Source organism: Elephas maximus, chromosome 2 (assembly GCF_024166365.1).
Source record: "Elephas maximus indicus isolate mEleMax1 chromosome 2, mEleMax1 primary haplotype, whole genome shotgun sequence".
NCBI classification, from domain to species: domain Eukaryota; kingdom Metazoa; phylum Chordata; class Mammalia; order Proboscidea; family Elephantidae; genus Elephas; species Elephas maximus.
Genome location: NC_064820.1, coordinates 24,077,900 through 24,097,307, shown reverse-complemented (window position 1 = coordinate 24,097,307; position 19,408 = coordinate 24,077,900). Strand labels below are relative to the sequence as shown.

The following is a 19,408-nucleotide window of genomic DNA, read 5'->3' as shown; positions in this document are numbered from 1 at the left end:
TGACTAAGGAAGATCAAAGAAGAATTGATGTATTTCAGTTATGATGTTGGCAAAGAATGTTGAACACACCATGGACTAACAGAAGAAGGAACACATCTGTCTTGGAGGAAGTACAGCCAGAAAGCTCCTTAGAATCAAGGATGGTGAGACTTTGCCTCATGCACTTTGGACATGTTATTAGGCGGGATCAGTTGCTGAAGAAGGACATTATGCTTACTGAAGTAGGGAATCAGTGAAAGAGAAGAAGACTATCAAGGAGATGGATCGAGACTGTAGCTGTAACAAGGGGCTCAAACATAGTAATGATTGTGAGGATAGCACAGGACTGGCAGCATTTTGTTCTTTTATTCATAAGGTCACTATGAGCAGAACCAACTTGATGGCACTTAACAACAACAACAATATTAAAGATACTGTACTGAGCCATTTTCCAAAAGAAAAAAAAAGAACCATTGTGTATTAGAAGTGTGTTAAATCTTCGAAGTATCTAGCTCAACCACCCAATTTTTTTGAAGACAAAATTCAGTCCCTGGATTGTTTTTGGGTCATGTCAAAGATCATACTGCTAGTTAGAAGAGTTGGTATTAACACTGTCTTTCATTCTAGTAACACCTCCTTATTTTTATTTGTGTCATATTTATCTATGTTTTATTTACTCAGTCAACAAATATTCATTGAGACACTAAGATATGTTCCATTTGTCAGTTTGAATTTTTTGTTGATACTATGTGCTTTTGTTGATGGAACCATGCCGAATCATTGAGCATGGTAGTTACCAAGTTTTTTTTTTTTTTTTCTTGCCCTTTCCACAAGCCTACCCTTAGAAAAAACCAGTGGAAAATATGGTGTCCCACTAATTCTTCTTCAGAGTTCCCCAGAGTCCAGTGATACATATGTGTACCAAATAAAAATTTTCAGAATTTCTAGTTTTTCTACCAAAAATGCACATACCTTATGCAATATTCTGTAGAAACAGTAATTTGTAGCAGACACTATTTTTCAGTTTCAAACATTTTTAAAGGCTTCTACCTTGGTGCAGCATGAAGTATCATTGGGAAAGTGTCTTCCCAAGAAACCTGAGAGGCAAAAAATATTGGGGCCAACCATATATCCTACATTTCATGAAAGTGTTAATATCCCCATCTATCCTAAAAACTTGAACTGTAAATAAATGAGTGTTATCTATATTCAAAGGATAATGGGGTCCATAAAAGTAGTTCTTATAAAGCAAAATATCACAGAACATATATCAATAACACAGATATACACATAGTCTCCAAAGTAGCCAGTCCTTTAATTCACATTTGTTTAAACTGATTGTATCTAAAATATCTTGAAATTTCGTTGGTCAGTCATTCCTCTTTTAACATGCATACATGAGAAAAGGAGCAATTACTGCATAAGACTTAAATGCATATATAGAAAACAAAATATTAAAGATAATAAGACATATGTAGCTATAATAGGAACTTTGTTATAGAATACAGTTTATCCTGATCATTATTTTTTTAGGTAAAGAAACTAAAAAGCTTGATAACCCAGTGGTGTACAATTTCTTGGTAACAAAGCTAACACAGAGAACCAGGTTCCTTGAATTTCAAGTTAATGGAGCCTCATAACTCAGAAAACAAAACAAAACTGCTCTGAAATGTATTCTTAGGATAATTAATAGGGATTCTTTATACAACACCTGTAGTAGAATCCTGGAAGTTGTATGTAGAAGTTTATGTATATTTTTAAAGAGATTTAACTCTTTCATCAGTTTGTCAGATATACAAATTACCACTAAAAAGTTGAGACTCATCATCTTAAAGGAAAAAAGTGTCAAAGAGAGAGATACTAGAGTGCCTGTGGCCACAAAAATCATATTATTGTAGTACTCATGGGTAGCCTTTCCTGTTGTAGACCTTTAAGTCTATTCAGACTCCTGATGACCATATGGGACTGGATACAACTGCCCCATAAGGTTTCCTAGGCTCTAATCTTTAGTGGAGCAGATCACCAGATCTTTTCTACCATGGAACTGCAGGTGGGTTTGAACCTCCAGCCCTTTGGTTAGCAGCTGAGCGCTTAACCACTGTGCCACTAGAGTTCCTTAGACTTTTTGTGAGTACTTACTATCTTCTACGATAACCTGGCAGCTGATTGTATAGGTTGTTGTTGTTGTTGTTGTTAGGTGCTGTCGAGTTGGTTCTGCCTCATAGTGACCCTATGTGCAACAGAACGAAACACTGCCCGGTCCTGAGCCATCCTTACAATTGTTGTTATGCTTGAGCTCTTTGTTGCAGCCACTGTGTCAATCCACATCGTTGAGGGTCTTCCTCTTTTCCTCTGACCCTGCACTCTGCAAAGCATGATGTCCTTCTCCAGGGACTGATCCCTCCTGACAACATGTCCAAAGTATGTAAGACGCAGTCTTGCCATCCTTGCTTCTAAGGAGCATTCTGGCTGCACTTCTTCGAAGACAGATTTGTTCGTTCTTTTGGCAGTCCATGGCATATTCAATATTCTTCCCAACACCACAATTCAAAGGTGTCAACTCTTCTTCGGTCTTCCTTATTCATTGTCCAGCTTTCACATGCATATTATGCAATTGAAAATACCATGGCTTGGGTCAGGCACACCTTAGTCTTCAGGGTGACATCTTTGCTTTTCAACACTTTGAAGAACTCCTTTGAAGCAGATTTACCCAATTGCAATGTGTCTTTTGATTTCTTGACTGCTGCTTCCACGGGTGTTGATTGTGGATCCAAGTAAAATGATCCTTGACAATGTCAATCTTTTCTCCGTTTATCATGATATTGCTCATTGGTCCAGCTGTGAGGATTTTTGTTTTCTTTATGTTGAGGTGCAATCCATACTGAAGGCTGTGGTCTTTGATCTTCATTACTAAGTGGTTCAAGTCTTCTTCACTTTCAGCAAGCAAGGTTGTGTCATCTACATAATGCAGGTTGTTAATGAATCTTCCTCCAATCCTGATGCCCCATTCTTCTTCATGTAGTCCAGCTTCTCCTATTATTTGCTCAGCATACAGATTGAATAGGTATGGTGAAAGAATACAATGCTGATGCACAGATTTCCTGACTTTAAACCAATCAGTATCCCCTTGTTCTGTCCAAACAACCACCTCTTGATCTGTGTAAAAGTTCCTCATGAGCACAATTAAGTGTTCTGGAATTCCCATTCTTCGCAATGTTATCCATAGTTTGTTAGGATCCACACAGTCAAATGCCTTTGCATAGTCAGGAAAACGCAGGTAAACATCCTTCCGGTATTCTTTGCTTTCAGCCAGGATCCATCTGATATCAGCAATGATACCCCTGGTTCCTCGTCCTCTTCTGAAACTGGCCTGAATTTCTTCCATTTTTGAATGACCTTCAGCAAAATTTTGCTTGCGTGTGATGTTAATGATATTGCTCTGTAATTTGCACATTCGGTTGGATCACCTTTCTTGGGAATAGGCATAAATATGAATCTCTTCCAGTCAGTTGGCCAGGAAGCTGTCTTCCATATTTCTTGGAAGAGACGAGTGAGCACCTCCAGTGCTGCATCAGTTTGTTGAAACATCTCAGTTGATTGTATAGAATAGAATGTATTATATTACAGAAAGTAATAGATTACTGAAACTTTAAGTCATATGTTCTAGCCTTGTACACTATTCCTTACTTCATTCCTAAGAAAAAGAGAGTTGGATAAGAACAATATTGCTTAGAATCTGTCTCAGAAGCTTTCTCTTTTGGGAATTTTCATATGATCTTTCATAAAGTCTGATTGTTAAGCATGCTCAGTTCTAGGTAATAAAATGTTGGACACCAAATCTAATCTTCAATAATTTTATATTAAAAATCTATGGACGTATTTTATTGACTATTTTTTTTAAATAATTTGAAAACAGATACATTGTTGAGGAAAAACATGAACAAAGTAAGATTTATTAATTTCAGAGAAGGAATGAGAGCAAAATTTACTTGAAACTAGTAAGAGAAATACTGGGAATGAAAATAATAGAATAATAGGTTCATATAGTTGTGACTCCAGGAACTGACAGTATACAATTGAGATACTTCAACAAATAAATGCAGTGCTGGAAGTACTCACTAGTGTATGCCAAAAATGTGGAAGACAGCTAGCTACCTGGCCAGCCAACTGGAGGAGATCCGTATTTGTGCCCATACCAAAGGAAGGTGATCCAACAGAAAGTGGAAATTATCGAACAATATCATTAATATCACATGCAAGTAAAATTTTGCTGAAGATCATTCAAAAATGGCTGCAGCAATACATCAACAGAGAACTGCCAGAAATTCAAGCCAGAATCAGAAGCTGACATGGAAAAAGGGATATCATTGCTGATGTCAGATGGATCTTGGCTAAAAGCAGAGAATACCAGGAAGATGTTTACTTGTGTTTTGTGGACTAAGCAAAGATATTAAACTGTGCAGATGCTAACGAATTATGCATAACTTTGTGAAGAATGGGAATTCCAGAACACTTAATTGTGCTCATGCAGAAGTTGTACACAGACCAAGAGGCAGTTATTTGAACAGAATAAGGGGATACGTCGTGGTTTAACATCAGGTAAGGTGTGTGTAAGGGTTGTAGCCCTTCAAGATACTTATTCAACCTGTATGCCAAGCAAATACTCCAAGAAGGTAGGCTATACGAAGAAGAATGTAGCATCAGGATTGGAGGAAGACTCATGAAGAACCTGCAATATGCAATAGATATCATAGCCTTGCACGCTGAAAGTGAAACGAACTTGAAGCACTTACTGATGAAGATTGAAAACTACAGCCTTCCCTATAGTTTACACCTCAAGATGAAGAAAAACAGAAATTTCCAAAAACTAGTATCATGATAAATGGAGAAAAGATTGAAGTTAAGAATTCCATTTTCTTACACAATCAACACCCATGAAAACACAGTCAAGAAATCAAATGACTTATTGCACTGGGACAATCTATTGCAAAAGACCTCTTTAAGGTGTTAAAAAGCAAAGATACCACTTTGAGGACTAAGGTGCACGTGAACCAAGCAACAGCATTTTCAGTTGCCTCATATACATGGTAAAACTGGACAATGAATAAGAAAGACAAAATAAGAATTGTGACCTTTGAACTACGGTTTTGGTAAAGAATACAGAATATACTATAGACTGTCAGAAGAATGAACAGAACTGTTTTGGAAGAAGCACAGCCAAAATGCTCCTTAGAAGCAAGGATGGTGAGACTTCCTCTCATCTATTTTAGACATATTATCAGGAGGGGCCAGTCCCTGGAGAAGGATATCGTGCTTGGTAAAATAGAGGGTCAGCGAAAAAGAGGAAGATCCTCAAGGAGATGGATTGAAAACAATGAGCTCAAACAACGATTGTGAGGATGGCACAGGGTCGGGCAGTGTTTCGTTCTGTTATATATAGAGTTGCTATGAGTCAGAACCAACTTGATGGTACATAGCAATAACATAATTCCATCATTAGTATTAGAGAGGAATGGGAGGTTAACAGATCGAAAAAAATGGCAAAATGAGAAATATCTTACATAAGAACAAAGCTCTTTCTTTCAACAAGGCAACATGCTGTAGTTAAATTAGTTAATAGAAACAATTTTTGAAACCAACAGTAACTATTCAGTATCTGATAACAGGGTTAGTTAAATAACCTATACTCTAAATTTTTAAACTGGAAAGTGTTCTCATATAATTGAACTTATGCAAGAGAGATGTTTGTCAATTCAAAAATATTAGTATTTACTGAGAAGGTATCTACTGTATATATAAGAATCTCCAAACCACAGGAAGGATCCATTCATCCTTTTTTCAAGAATTTTTTTTAATATCTACTATGAACCATTAGCTACTCCAACACTGACATTTGTAAATAATTACCATAAAATTGATGAAATCATAGGCAATTTTCTCAACATTGAAGAAGTGGGAAAATAATTTATTAAAATGAAGAGACTTTAAAAAATGACAGGAAGTATGGGTTAAACTTAGAAAAGTGGAAGAGGATGGTGAACAGCTAACAAATTTCAGCAACAACATGAGAAAGTTTACAACATGAGAATATGATTTATCACGGTTGCTATGAGTTGAAATCCACTCCACTGCAATGGGTTTGTCTTCGTTTGTTTGGGTCATCTAAGAAGGGCTTTAAACAGGTTTGAACTGGTTCAGTCATGGCTGACAAAGTCAAACTGGAACAGACACAAATTTTTAAAATTTTTAATTCACGTCCAGATTCCTTGATCTTCAGAACCCGTATTGCTTTCACTATGTCACGTGAGAGGACACAGAGAAAAGCTACAAAAGAGAAGTAATGTAACTATGTGCGTCCTACTGCATAGATAAAACTACTATTGTTGTTAGATGCTGTAAAGTCTGTTCTGATTCATAGCTACCCCATGTACAACAGAATGAAACGCTGCCCAGTCCTGCGTCATCCTCAAAATGTTGCTCTTTTTGACCCATTCTTGCAGCCACTGTGTTAATCCATCCTTTTAATGGTCTTCCTCTTTTTCACTGACCCTCTCTGCTTATCAAGCATGATGTCCTCCTCCAGGGACTAATGCCTCCTGATAACATGCCCAAAGTTTATGAGAGGAAGTCTCACCATCCTTGCATCTAACGAGTATTCTGTCTGTACTTCTTCCAATATAAACAAAAATAAAATACTGGCCACATATTCCAAAACCATTGCTACCTAGTAACAAAGCTAAATACAGAAACCTCAATGTGAGTTGAGTAAAATCACTAACAAGAAATGGCTGGCAACACTTCTGTGCTTGAATTTGTCCTGTATTTGTCAATAAGTTGATTTTGTTTTCATTTTTTTAACAATTTGGATAGCAGTAACACTACCTTCAATTATAGTTCATTAAGAAAAATAGCTGCTTTTCAGAAAAATCTTCTTAATTATTATGTCAGATGTGTGTTTTGAGTTAATGTTTTTCTTCAGATTTTTTTAAGGACACATTCTTTTTTGTTATTGTTGTTAGTAACAACAACGCCAATTTAATTTTTGGATTCTTCGAAGACGTTATTTTAGTCAACAGCTGTCTTAGTGATCAAAACCCAAAAACACCCAACCCGCTGCGTCATGTTGATTCCGACTCACAGAGACCCTACAGCACAGAGTAGAACTGCCCTAAATCTTTACAGAAGCAGACTGCCACCTCTTTCTCCTTTGGAGCTGCTGGTGGTTTTAAACTGCAGACGTTTTGGTTAGCACCAAGGACTTCAACAACTGCACTCCCAGGGCTTCTTATCTAGTGACATCATAACAGAAATACCATAAGTGCGTGGCTTTAACAAACAGAAATTTATTTAATCACAGTTTAGGAGGTTGGAAGTCTGAATTCAGGGTACTGAATTCTGGGAGAAGTCTCTCTCTGTCTGCCTTGTGGAAAAATTCCTTGTCTCAGCCTTTCTTGGAGATCTCCATGTGGAATCTACCTTCTCCCACTCTGGCTTGCTTGCTTCTATGCATAAACTGCTCCACTTAGATCTCAAAATTGATTGATTTAAAACACACCCTACACTGACATGATCTCACCAACATAAGAAATAAAAGTGTAATCTCAAATGTAAGATTTAGAATTTACAACAGTTACTTCTGGGGGACACAATTCAGTCCATAGCAACAGCTCACTGTGGGAACTGGGACCTAGATATTTCTGGCCTATTTAGACAATTGATATTCTAAGCTAGGTTTATATAAATTGGGAAGGAAGAAATGAAGGGGAAGAAGAAGGACTTATATTTGCCCGTTGCTTTATTTGTCCATTGGCGCTCTAGTGGCACAGTAGTTAAGAACTCAGCCTGCTAACCAAAAGGTTGACGATTTGAATCCACCAGCTACTCCTTGGAAACCCCATGGGGCAGGCTCTCCTCTGTCCTATAGGGTTGCTATGAGTCAGAATCGACTTGATGGCAATGGATTTTATTCTGCATCCTCTTTTCTGTTTCTTTCTTCCTTCAAAATTTAAACAAAATTTCCTCTACAAGTTGTATGTGGTAGAACGTTATCAAGAAAATCAACTTTTCATTACAATCTTTGTCCTACCTAAGAAGTTTTCCCCAGAGTAGCTACTGGTTGTGTGTGTGTGTGTGCTTGTATTAATTTTCTTATGAGTGTCCATCATCTTGTGCCATTTAACTTGGCTTTTTTGGAATTAGAGCCAACTCATTATTCAGTGCCAATAAATTAAATTATTCTTGTCATTAATTGCTGTTAAGTTGGCCCCTGATTCATGGTGACCCCCATGTTACAGGGAATGAAACAATACTCAGTCCTGTGCCATCCCCATGCCTGGTTGCAGATCAGGCTTTTGTGATCCATAGGTTTTCATTGGTTTATTTTCAGAAGTAAATTGCCAGGCCTTTCTCCCTAGTCCATTTTAAATTAGTACCCCAATTATGTTAATCCTATATATGAAAGTCAAAACCTCAAGTGGCAAAAGGAGTATTTATGATCACTGTGATCACGGAGTTTCATATACAACAAAATACAGGGTCACAGGGAGAAAGCTATGCCATTTTCTATGTCTGGGTAGAGATGGCTGGCTTAGCAACTACAGCAACCTCCACTCTTCAAAATAAAGTTATTTAGATCATTGTGTGACAAATCAGATTTTCAAGATTTAGAAAGAAGATGAAACAATATAATTTTTTTTTTGCAACTTCTTTCCTAGCCTTCTAATGCTTGTTTTATAAGTACTTCTTCTCTTCATATTTTAGAAACTCTCGGTGTTTTTAAAGCATATTAAATCAATGCACCCATTCCACCTCCCTGTTTTCCCATTTCCACCCACAAAAATGCTTTAGAAATAGAACAGAAATCCTCATTTTGACTTCTTAGCCATACCAATTTCTCTGATTTAAACTCTGCAAACAGTTTGCTTAGTCTTGTGAAATACAGTTTAAAAATCAGTCAACAAAAGCAGCAGTCTTCAAAGAGGCAAACAAACAACTCTAGGCATTTTTAATGTCTACTGCTTTCAAAAAAAGCAGTCTATTTTCATGCTAATGTGAAATTTTCCACTAAAAAAATAAAAACTCAGTTTAGCTAAAGGCAATACAAATTAAGGTCTTTTGCATCTAAGTAAAATAAACTGGAGTTTTCATTGATGTACAGATTCTTAAAAATTTGGATGTTTAGTGTTGATGTAGTATCAACTAATCATTGTGAAAAAAATAAAGATCAGGTAATGTTAGACTCTGTCAGTAGAAGCTCTGCCCATGGTGGGGAACGTTTTGTGAGTGTTGGGGAGAGGCTCGGTGTAGCAATCACACTGTATGCTATCCCTTGGCTATGGCTTAAGACATCTGTGCCTAATGGGAAAATAATTAATATCAAGAAAAAGGAAATGTTACTTAATTCTGTTTTGGCTTCTATTTTCCAAAGAATTTTTTGCTGTCAGGTGTTTGGTGATTTATGTCAATGAAATGCAATGCAAGCAGTTCACTTTATTCCTTTCCCATTGCCACTGAGTCCATTCCAACTCATAGCGACCCTATAAGAGGGGGTGGAACTGCCCCATAGGGTTTCCAAGGCTTTAATCTTTTTTTTTTTTTTTTAATCTTTACGGGAGCTGACTGTCACATCTTTGTCCTGCAGAGCGGCTGGTGTGTTCGAACTTCTGACCTTTCTGTTAGCAGCTGAGTGCTTCATCACCAGGGCTCCTCTTTAGCCCTTTAGGCACTGCTTTCTTATCTTTATAATGTGAAACTTGAGCAGTCATTTCAAAATATAAAACCATCCATGTCATTTTTATGTCCTTAAGTCATCAACGAATTTCCATTGCTTTTAGGATAAAATATCTCAATCCATAATCTTCCAGTACTTGCCTACAACCATACTGGCTTCCTTCTCATTGGTTCTTTTAAGTTGTCATGAACTTTCTGCCTGAGAGTGAATTAACTCTATCTCACTGTACCTAAACCAAAAATGTCTCTTTTTCAGATATCTCATCCTGACTCCCAAGACTACATGAGAGTATCCTGTCACATGACTTCAATATATCTTCTATTTTACTCAGAACATCATAGTTGGTAAATTAACTTGAGTTAGATGACTATTTCAGTGATATCTTTTTTGCTGTAACTATGATATAAGGGAAGGAGCCCTGGTGGCAAAGGGGTTAAGTGCTCAGCTCACTGAAAAGTGAGTGGTTTGAATCTACCAGCTGCTCCACAGGAGAAAGATGTGGCAATCTGATTCTGTAAAGATTTACTCAATGGTGTAGCAGGGACGGGGATCTGGGTACCGTGGTTTCCGGGGACATCTAGGTCAATTGGCATAATAAAATGTATTAAGAAGATGTTCTGCATTTCACTTTGGTGAGAGGCATCTGGGGTCTTAAATGCTAGCAAGCGACCATCTAAGATGCATAAATTGGTCTCAACCCACCTGGAACAAAGGAGCGTGAAGAACGCCAAAGACACAAGGTAAATATGAGCCCAAGAGACAGAAAGGGCCACGTGAACCAGAGACTCCATCAGCCTCAGACCCGAAGAACTAGGTGGTGCCCAGCTACCACCGATGACTGCTCTGACGGGGAATGCAACAGTGAATCCCAAATGGAACAGGACGACAGTGGGATGCAGATCTTAAATTCTCATAAAAAGACCAGGCTTAGTAGTCTGACTGAGACTGGAGAGATCCTGATGGCCATGGTCCCCAGACCTCTTGATAGCCCAAGACTGGAACCATTTTTGAAATCAACTCTACAGAGGCCTGGACTATAAGATAGACAATGATGCTGGTGAGGAGTGAACTTCGTGGCTCAAGTAGACACATGAGACCATGCAGGTGACTCCTGTTTGGTAGTGAGAGGGGGACAGGAGCTGGTTGAATGGACACAGGGAACACAGAGTGGAAAGGAGGAGTGTGCTGTCTCATTAAGGGGAGAGCAGTTGGGAGTGCAAGGTGGGGTGTGTATGGCTTTTTGTGAGAGAGACTGACTTGATTTGTAAACTTTCACCTAAAGCACAATAAAAAAAAAAATTACTCAGTGGCAATGGGTTTGGTTTTATTTATTATGATATAAGGGGAGTCTCTGGGTTGCATGATGGTCAATGCGCTCAGCTGCAAACCAAAAGTTTGGCAGTTTGAGCCCACCCAGAGGTATCTCTAAAGAAAGGCCTGGCAATTAACTTCTGAAAAATCAGTCATTGGAAACCTACAAAGTACATTTCTGTTCCTAAACACATTGGATCTCCATGAGTTGAAATCAACTCCATCACAATACTTTTGGTTTTGTTTTGATGTAAAATCAAAGAGTTTATTCAAATTAATTTGTTTGTTAATTTACTCCTTCTGAAGGAACTGGTACAGTCCCTGGAGAAGGACATCATGCTTGGTAGAGTTTCAGTGAAAGAGAGGAAGACCCTCAACAAGATAGACTGTTACAGTTGCTGTAACAATGGGCTCAAGCATAGCAACAATTATGAGGATGGTGCAAAACCAGGCAGTTTTTTGTTCTGTTGGACGTAAACTCTATGGGGGCAGTTCTACTCTGTCGTGTAAGGTCACTATGAGCTGGAATTGACTAGATGGCACTGGGAGGGGTACATAGGGTAGCTATGAGTTGAAACCGACTTGGCAGCACCTAACAACAACCACAAGAACAATTTACTCCTAGTGCCAAACAAAGGAGTCCTGATGGTACTACAGAGGTTAAGCACAGCTGCTAACCAGAAGGTCAGTGGTTGGTACCCAACAGCTGCTCTGTGATAGAAAGGTGTGGCAGCCTGCTCCCTTAAAGATTACAACCTTGTTAACCCTGTGGGCAGTTCTTCTCTGTCCTACAGGGGCACTGTGTGTCAGAATGGACTTGATGGCATGGGTTCAGTGTCAAACAAAATTACTTACCAATAAGAGGTGTTCATAGGAAATATTTCTTAAATTGATAAACATCACATATGTGTGTATCATTAAACTTTATGTCCTCTATATTTCTGTATGGTTTTATAAAGAATCTATTTTTGGGGGCTTAGATTTCTGTAACTTTTTAATTTTTTTCAAATATGTACCTTTTTTGAATTCTGCTGTTGTATATTACTTCTCTTTTATATGTTGTTATTAAAAAACTATATAAATTATCAGAGGAGTGGGACAAGTCAAAAATGCTTAGACTTTAGGAAAAGTCTGTCAACTAATATTATAAAAATTATGAGTTGTTGCTCCAATTTTAGGCAGCGAGGCATTATAAATATTACAGCCTACGTTAAAAATATTACATAGTTAAGTATAAACCAGATAATATTCCTGTTTAGTATGTTCAGCCTTATGTTAAATAGGCAATGTAATTTAATAATGTCATTGTTGTGTGTCATTGAGTTGATTTTAGACTCATAGTGACCCCATGTGATACAGGAGAACTGCCCCATAGGATTTTCTAGGCTGTAATATTTATGGAAGCAGATCGCCTGGTCTTTCTACTGCAGAGTCACTGGCTGAGTGTGAACCTCCAACCTTTCAGTTAATACCCGAGTGCTTAACCATTGCACCACCAGGTATCCTTAATTTAATAATGCTCTCTTATAAAAAACCATCTGTGCTAAGTATAGTTTAGTCACGTGGAAATTTACTCACTGACCCACAGTTTTCATTTCTAAAATGTAATTTTTGTTGTAACATTGAAAGGTATTTTAAATAAACTGTCTCTACTGACCTGGCTGGACTTGGACCCCTCAAAAAAGTTAGCACAGTTGCTGTCACTTTAGGAAAACTGTGCTGTCTTTGTGTGACTGAGCATACCCAGTTGTCAGAAGCCTGAGAAGAGTCAAAGCAAAGTGTCTCCTGTCTATGGAACAAGTCATGTACGGTGAGCTGTGGACCTGCCTACTGACCTGAACCTTAAATTAACTTCAATAAACAGTACAACTTGGAAGTAACTGTATCATAAAAATATTTTTCTTATATTGTCCACTAAGTGCTTATACAGTGTTGGGTAAATATAATTTAAAACAAAATATATTCCTGTCTTAGTTATCTAGTGCTGCTATAGCAGAAATACCACAAATGGATGGCTTTAACAAACAGCAGTTTATTCTCTCGTACTAGAAATCTGAATCCAGTGTAGCAGTTCCAGGGAAAGGTTTTCTCTCTCTGTTGGCTCTGGGAGGAGTGTCCTTGTCATCAATCCTCCACTGGTCTAAGAACTTCTCAGCATAGGGGCCCAAGTCCAAAGGACTCATTCTGCTCCCGGTTCTTCTTGCTTGGTGGCAATGAGGTCCCTTCTGCTCTCTGCTTGATTCTCCCTTTTATATCTCAGAAGAGGTTGACTTAAAATACAACCCAATCCTGTGGATTGAGTCCTGCCTCATTAACATAACTGCCTCTAATCCTGCCTCGTTAACATCACAGAGGCGAGGATGTACAACACATAGAATAATCACAGCGAATCACAAAATGGTGGGCAACCACACAATACTGGGAATCGTGGCCTAGCCAAATTGACAAATACTTTTAGTGGACACAATTTAGCCCATAACAATTCCCACCCCAGAAAACCTGTCCACAAAAATAGGAGAAAGGAAAGTTTCTTTAGTGAATAAGCATTAAACCGGAATGTGATGCATCACAGACAATCCACTACAGAGATTGCAAAGACAGAAAGGAATCTGACTCATTATACAGCTGAGCGGATATAACCTAATACATTCCTGCTTTCAAGATAAAATTGCTAATTTTCTAGTATCTTTATGGCAAGATACCTGAGGTTATGCTAATCTCCTTCCAGGAAGCTGGGAGGTAGGGGGGAATTATCTGAAGTTACATTTTAAAGAAGTGGCTGCCAGGTCTTTCAGTTAACACCTAAGATTTATATACTTTTCAAAGAGACAGAGGAAGATTTTATAATTATAAGACATCTAAAGTGAATTTTGAAAGCACAGGAGAGAAAGGAAGCCTCTTGCCTTCTCCTCAAGAGGGAGAATTAAAACCTCATTTGCAATTTCCAGCAACTCCTATGGTAAAATTCTCTAAAGGTAGCAACCCCACAAATCCCGACTTCTCTGGAGACATGGATTATGAGACCATCAAACACTGACACACCTCCATGAAGTTGTTGTTGTTAGGCACTGTCGAGTCTGTTCTGACTCATGGCGATCCTATGAACAACAGAAGAAAACACTGCCCGGTCCATTGTTCTGCTTGAGCTCATTGTTGCAGCCACTGTGTCAGTCCACCTCATTGAGGGTCTTCCTCTTCTCTGCTGACCCTGTAGTTTGCCAATCATGATATCCTTCTCCAGGGACTGGTCCCTTCTGACAACATGTCAAAATTATGTAAGACACAATCTCACCATCCTTGCTTGTAAGGAGCATTCTGGTTGTACCTCTTCCAAGATAGATTTGTTTGTTCTTTTGGCAGTCTGTGGTATATTCGATATTCTTTGCCAACACCATAATTCAAAGCTGTCAATTTTTCTTCAGCCTTCCTTATTTATTGTCCAGCTTTCACATGCATATGATGCGATTCGAAATACCATGGTTTGGGTCAGGCGCACTTTAGTCTTCAAGGTGATATCTTTACTTTTCAACACTTTAAAGAGGTCCTTTGTAGCAGACTTGCCCAATGCAATTCATCGTTTGATTTCTTGAATGCTTCTTCGATGTGCGTTGATTATGGATCCAAGTAAAATGAAATTCTCGACAACTTGAATCTTTTCTTCGTTTATCATGATGTTGCTCATTGGTTTAGTTGTGAGGATTTTTGTTTTATGTTGAGGTGCAATCCATACTGAAGACTGTGGTCTTTGATCTTCATTAGTGTTTCAAGTCCTTTTCACTTACAGCAAGCAAGGTTGTGTCATCTGCATAACACAAGTTGTTAATGAGTCGTCCTCCAATCCTGATGTCCCGTTCTTTTTCATGTAGTCCAGCTTCTCAGATTATTTGGTCAGCATACAGATTGAACAGGTATGGTGAAAGGATACAACCCTGATGCACAGCTTTCCTGACTTTAAACCACTTAGTATCCTCTTGTTCTGTCCGAACAACTGCCTTTGATCTATGTAATGTTTCCTCATGAGCACAATTAAGTGTTCTGGAATTCCCATTCTTCGCAGTATTATCCATAATTTGTTATGATCCACACAGTTGAATGCCTTTGCATAGTCAATAAAACACAGGTAAACATCCTTCTGGTATTCTCTGTTTCCAGCCAGAATCCATCTGACATCAGTGATGATATCCCTGGTTCCATGTCCTCTCCTGAAACTGGCCTGAATTTCTGGCAGTTCCCAGTGAAATCACTGCTACAGCTGTTTTTGAATGATCTTCAGCAAAGTTTTACTTGCATGCGATATTAATGATATTTAATTTCCACATTCAGTCAGATCCCCTCCATGAAGAGTAAAGGAAAATGCCAGGGATCCTGCCAAGTCTATCTTTGATCTGGTATAGAAGCTTTAAGATGTTAGTTGGATTTAAAAAATTAAGTAGAAAACATATGTAAAGAAGTCTGAGTCATAAATTTTGACTCCAGCTACTATGACAATTCATACTTGAATCCCCAATTATGAGAACTGACATGTTGGAGTGATTCAACAAATTTGATTATACTTTGAAAAATAGAAAGTAACATATCAAGCACTGAATTATCCTATATACGTGGAAAAATAAACACACAAAACAGAAGACATTAGGACATTCTTCACTCCAGCAGTCAAAAATTGTAACCCTATGATTCCGCATCAGATTTCTCAGCCTTTAAGGTATGGTTCTGTAAAATCTCCCATACCAGAAAATCTGAGGGCCCTATGTCCTAACCACCTCCTGTGTTAGAAATCTCTCAACGCTTAAAACGTTTTTGATTTGTTGGAATTGTGCTACTGCTTTACATTTCAGATCATTCAGGCCTCAAACTAATTTATCGTTGAGTTAAAGTTCATGGTCTCTAACATATGTAGCAACTGGGTGGGGCAAATCATATCAGTAAAGTATCCAAAACCAAGTTTGTAGAAATGAATGGTTGAATAGGGAAGTAGATCAAAAAGGTATCTTCTTGTCAATGATTCCCAGTATTTGAGATTTTACAGGCCAAGTAACTTCTGAAGAAGACCATAGTCAAAATGATAATAATAATTATGATGATGATGTCAGCCATTATTTTGCCAAAATGAGAATTAAAACCATGGGAAAAAAAAAAAAAAAAAACCTACCAAAACTACCATCTGATATGACCATCATTTTATACACAATGGGCATTTTAAGACTCAAGATGTTGGAAACTCAAAATCACAGACTAAAGAAAAGTTATTTTAATTGAAGCATGCTCTACATGTTTTTCTTTCCTTGTTTAATTAATCATGGACCAGAAAAAACTCCAGTTAGAAGTAGCATCTGTCTGGATAGACTTTCAAAATCCAAGGCTCCCTGTAGTGGTCTCCAAAATTTCCATTACACACAGCCTCATTTTATCAGCAAGCCATAAGACATTGTCCCCAACACACGTATATTTTGTAATAGTAAATTATGCATATACACAGCTGTATATATTATATACATTATATATCATACACCAAAATAGAAATGTTAAAAGGATGGATTAAAATAAATATAACTTGAAGTTGTAATATGTTTTCCTGCACACCAGTGAAGAGTGTTAGCATCCCCTCCATGTAATCAACCCAATTTGGAGACCTAGCCGTGAAATTACTCTGGCCCAACCTTTGTGAGGAGACCCTGGCAGTGCAGAAGGTTAATGCCCTCGGCTGCTAACTGAAAGGTTGGGGTTTGAGTCGACCCAGAGTCACCCTGGAAGAAAGGCCTGGTGCTCCACTTCTGAAAAAAAAAAAAAATCAGCCCTTTGGAGCACAGTTCTATGCTGACACACGTAGGCTTGTTGTAAGTCGGAACCAGTTGGATGGCAACTGCCAGAAAAAAAAAAAAAAAACAGACCCTTTGTGAAGAAACAAGTATTGGGCTTCCCCACAGAAGTTCACGGAAGAAGACACAGTAAAGTAGAAAGCACCCTGCCAGGCTGTTAGAGTCAGCTCAGCCTATATCTGATAACACATTTCTGAATTTTTCTCCTCTCTTTTAGTCAGATGATTGTTAAAAACCATCAAAACTCACCAAAATTTGAACATATAATTTATCGTGAGCAGTTTTTCTGTGTGTATATAGGAAGGCTATCTCGATTCCAAAAAAAGCAAATAGCTTGAAGAAGCTAGGTACAATGTGGCTTATAAATAGCAGTTGAAGTGGAAATATAGAAGATCAACCACTGGCTAATTTTAACATGATTGATTGAATCCTGCCCTCGCCCTTTTATTGAGATCAAATGGGTATCATTTCACAAGATAGACTCTGCCCCTTCACCCAGCCATATCTTTTGAGATTCAAATTTAGAAAACCTGGTTTCTGGAAACCCTGGTGGCATAGTGGTTAATAGCTATGGCTGCTAACCAAGAGGTCAGCAGTTCGAATCCGCTGGCTGCTCCTTGGAAACCCTATGGGGCAGTTCTACTATGTCCTATAGGGTCACTATCAATTGCAAGTGACTTGATGGCAACAAGTGTTTTATGGTTTCAAATAAGAAACAAAGGATTTTCAAATTCAGGTGAAAGAAAGGCAACGGGTGGAGTGATTTTGGTCAGAGATTTCTTTGATGTGACTATCTGGTTTCATGGATAAGAAAACCTTAACCTCAAAGTAAGATGTCTGCTGTTAATTTTTCTATTAATTATTTCCCCTCTTCTGATCATGATTCAATTAGAAATCTATTCACTAAGCATTGGCCAGGCGCTAATCTTGGTTCTTCAGGTCTCATGGGTACTACTTTATTGGGGTACATTTTTGTGAAACATGCTATTTTTGTTGGTTCCTTAGCTTCTTATCTTCTTTTTTTTTTTCTGGTCAAAATGAGACCATCTGCTGTACCTTAGATGGCTGCTCACAAGATTTTAAGACATCAGATGCCAAACAACTTAGTTTCTGTTGTTGTTAGGTGCTGACGAGACGGTTCCAAGTCATAGTGACTGTATGTACAACAGCACAAAATGCTGACTAGTCCAGCACCGTCATCAAAATTGTTATGCTTTGAGCCCATTGTTGCAGCCACTGGGTGAATCCATCTCTCTGGGGGCTTTCCTCTTTTTCACTGACTACCTATTTTACTAACAGGGACTGATACCTTCTGATAATATGTTCAAAGTATGTGAGACAAAGATCATTATCTTTGCTTCTAAGGAGGATTCTGATTGTACTTCTTCTAAAACAGATTTTTTCTTTCTTCTGGCAGTCCATGGTATATTCAGTATTTTTTTTTTTTTTGCCAACACCATCATTCAAAGGCATCAATCCTTCTTCATGCTTCCATTATTCATTGCCCAGCTTTCACATGCATATGAGGCGATTGAAAACACCATGGTTTGGGTCAGGCACACCATAGTCCTTAAAGTGACATCTTTGCTTTTTAACACTTTAAAGAGGTCTTTTGTAGTGGATTTGCCCAATGCAATGTATCATTTGATTTCTTGCCTGCTGCTTCCATGGGTGTTGATTGTGGATCCAAGTAAAATGAAATCCTTGACTACTTCAGTCTTTTCTCCATTTATCATGATGTTGCTTATTGGTCTAGTTGTATTTTTGTTTTCTTTATGTTGTGGTGTAATCCATACCGAAGGCTGTAGTCTTCCAACTTCATCAGTAAGTGCTTCAAGCCCTCTTAACTTTCAGCAAACAAGACTGTATCATCTGAATGACAAAGGTTGTTAATGAGTCTTCCTTTAATCCTGAAGCTGTGTTCTTCTTCGTATTGCCCAGCTTCTCAAATTATTTGCTCAGTATACAGATTGAATAGGTATGGTGAAAGAATATAACCCTGACACACATCTTTTCTGATTTTAAACCACACAGTATCCCCTTGTTCTGTTCAAACCTCTGCCTCTTTATCTATGTACAGGTTCCTCTAGAGCACAATTAAGTGTTCTGTAATTCCCATTTGTCATGCATTGAATTTTGTCCCTCCAAAAATGTGTGTATTAACATGGTTAGGCTGTGATTCCTAGTGTTCTGTGATTGTCTTCCATTTTGTGATTGTAATTTTATGTTAAAGAGAATTAGGGTGGGATTTTAACATCCTTACCAGGTCACATCCCTGATCCAATGTAAAGGGAGTTTCCCTGGGGTGTGGTCTGCACCATCTTTTATCTCTCAAGATAAAAGGAAAGGGAAGCTAGCAGAGAGTGGGGACCTCCTATCACCAAGAAGCAGCTCTGGGAGCAGAGAGCATCCTTTGGACCTGAGGTTCCTGTGCCAGGATGCTCCCAGACCAAGGGAAGATTGACAATAAGAACCTTCCTCCAGAGTCAACAGAGAAAGAAAGCCTTCCCCTGGAGCTGACACTCTGAATTCAGACTTCTACCCTACTGGACTGTGAGAGAATAAACTT

General features: G+C 38.2%; 1 protein-coding gene across 1 annotated transcript in view; it reads left to right on the top strand.

The window, feature by feature from the left end:
- The window catches only part of LOC126063261 (cadherin-18), a 1,172,813-nt gene that overhangs the window by 258,709 nt on the left and 894,696 nt on the right, over positions 1–19,408 (top strand). The window lies entirely within an intron of this gene.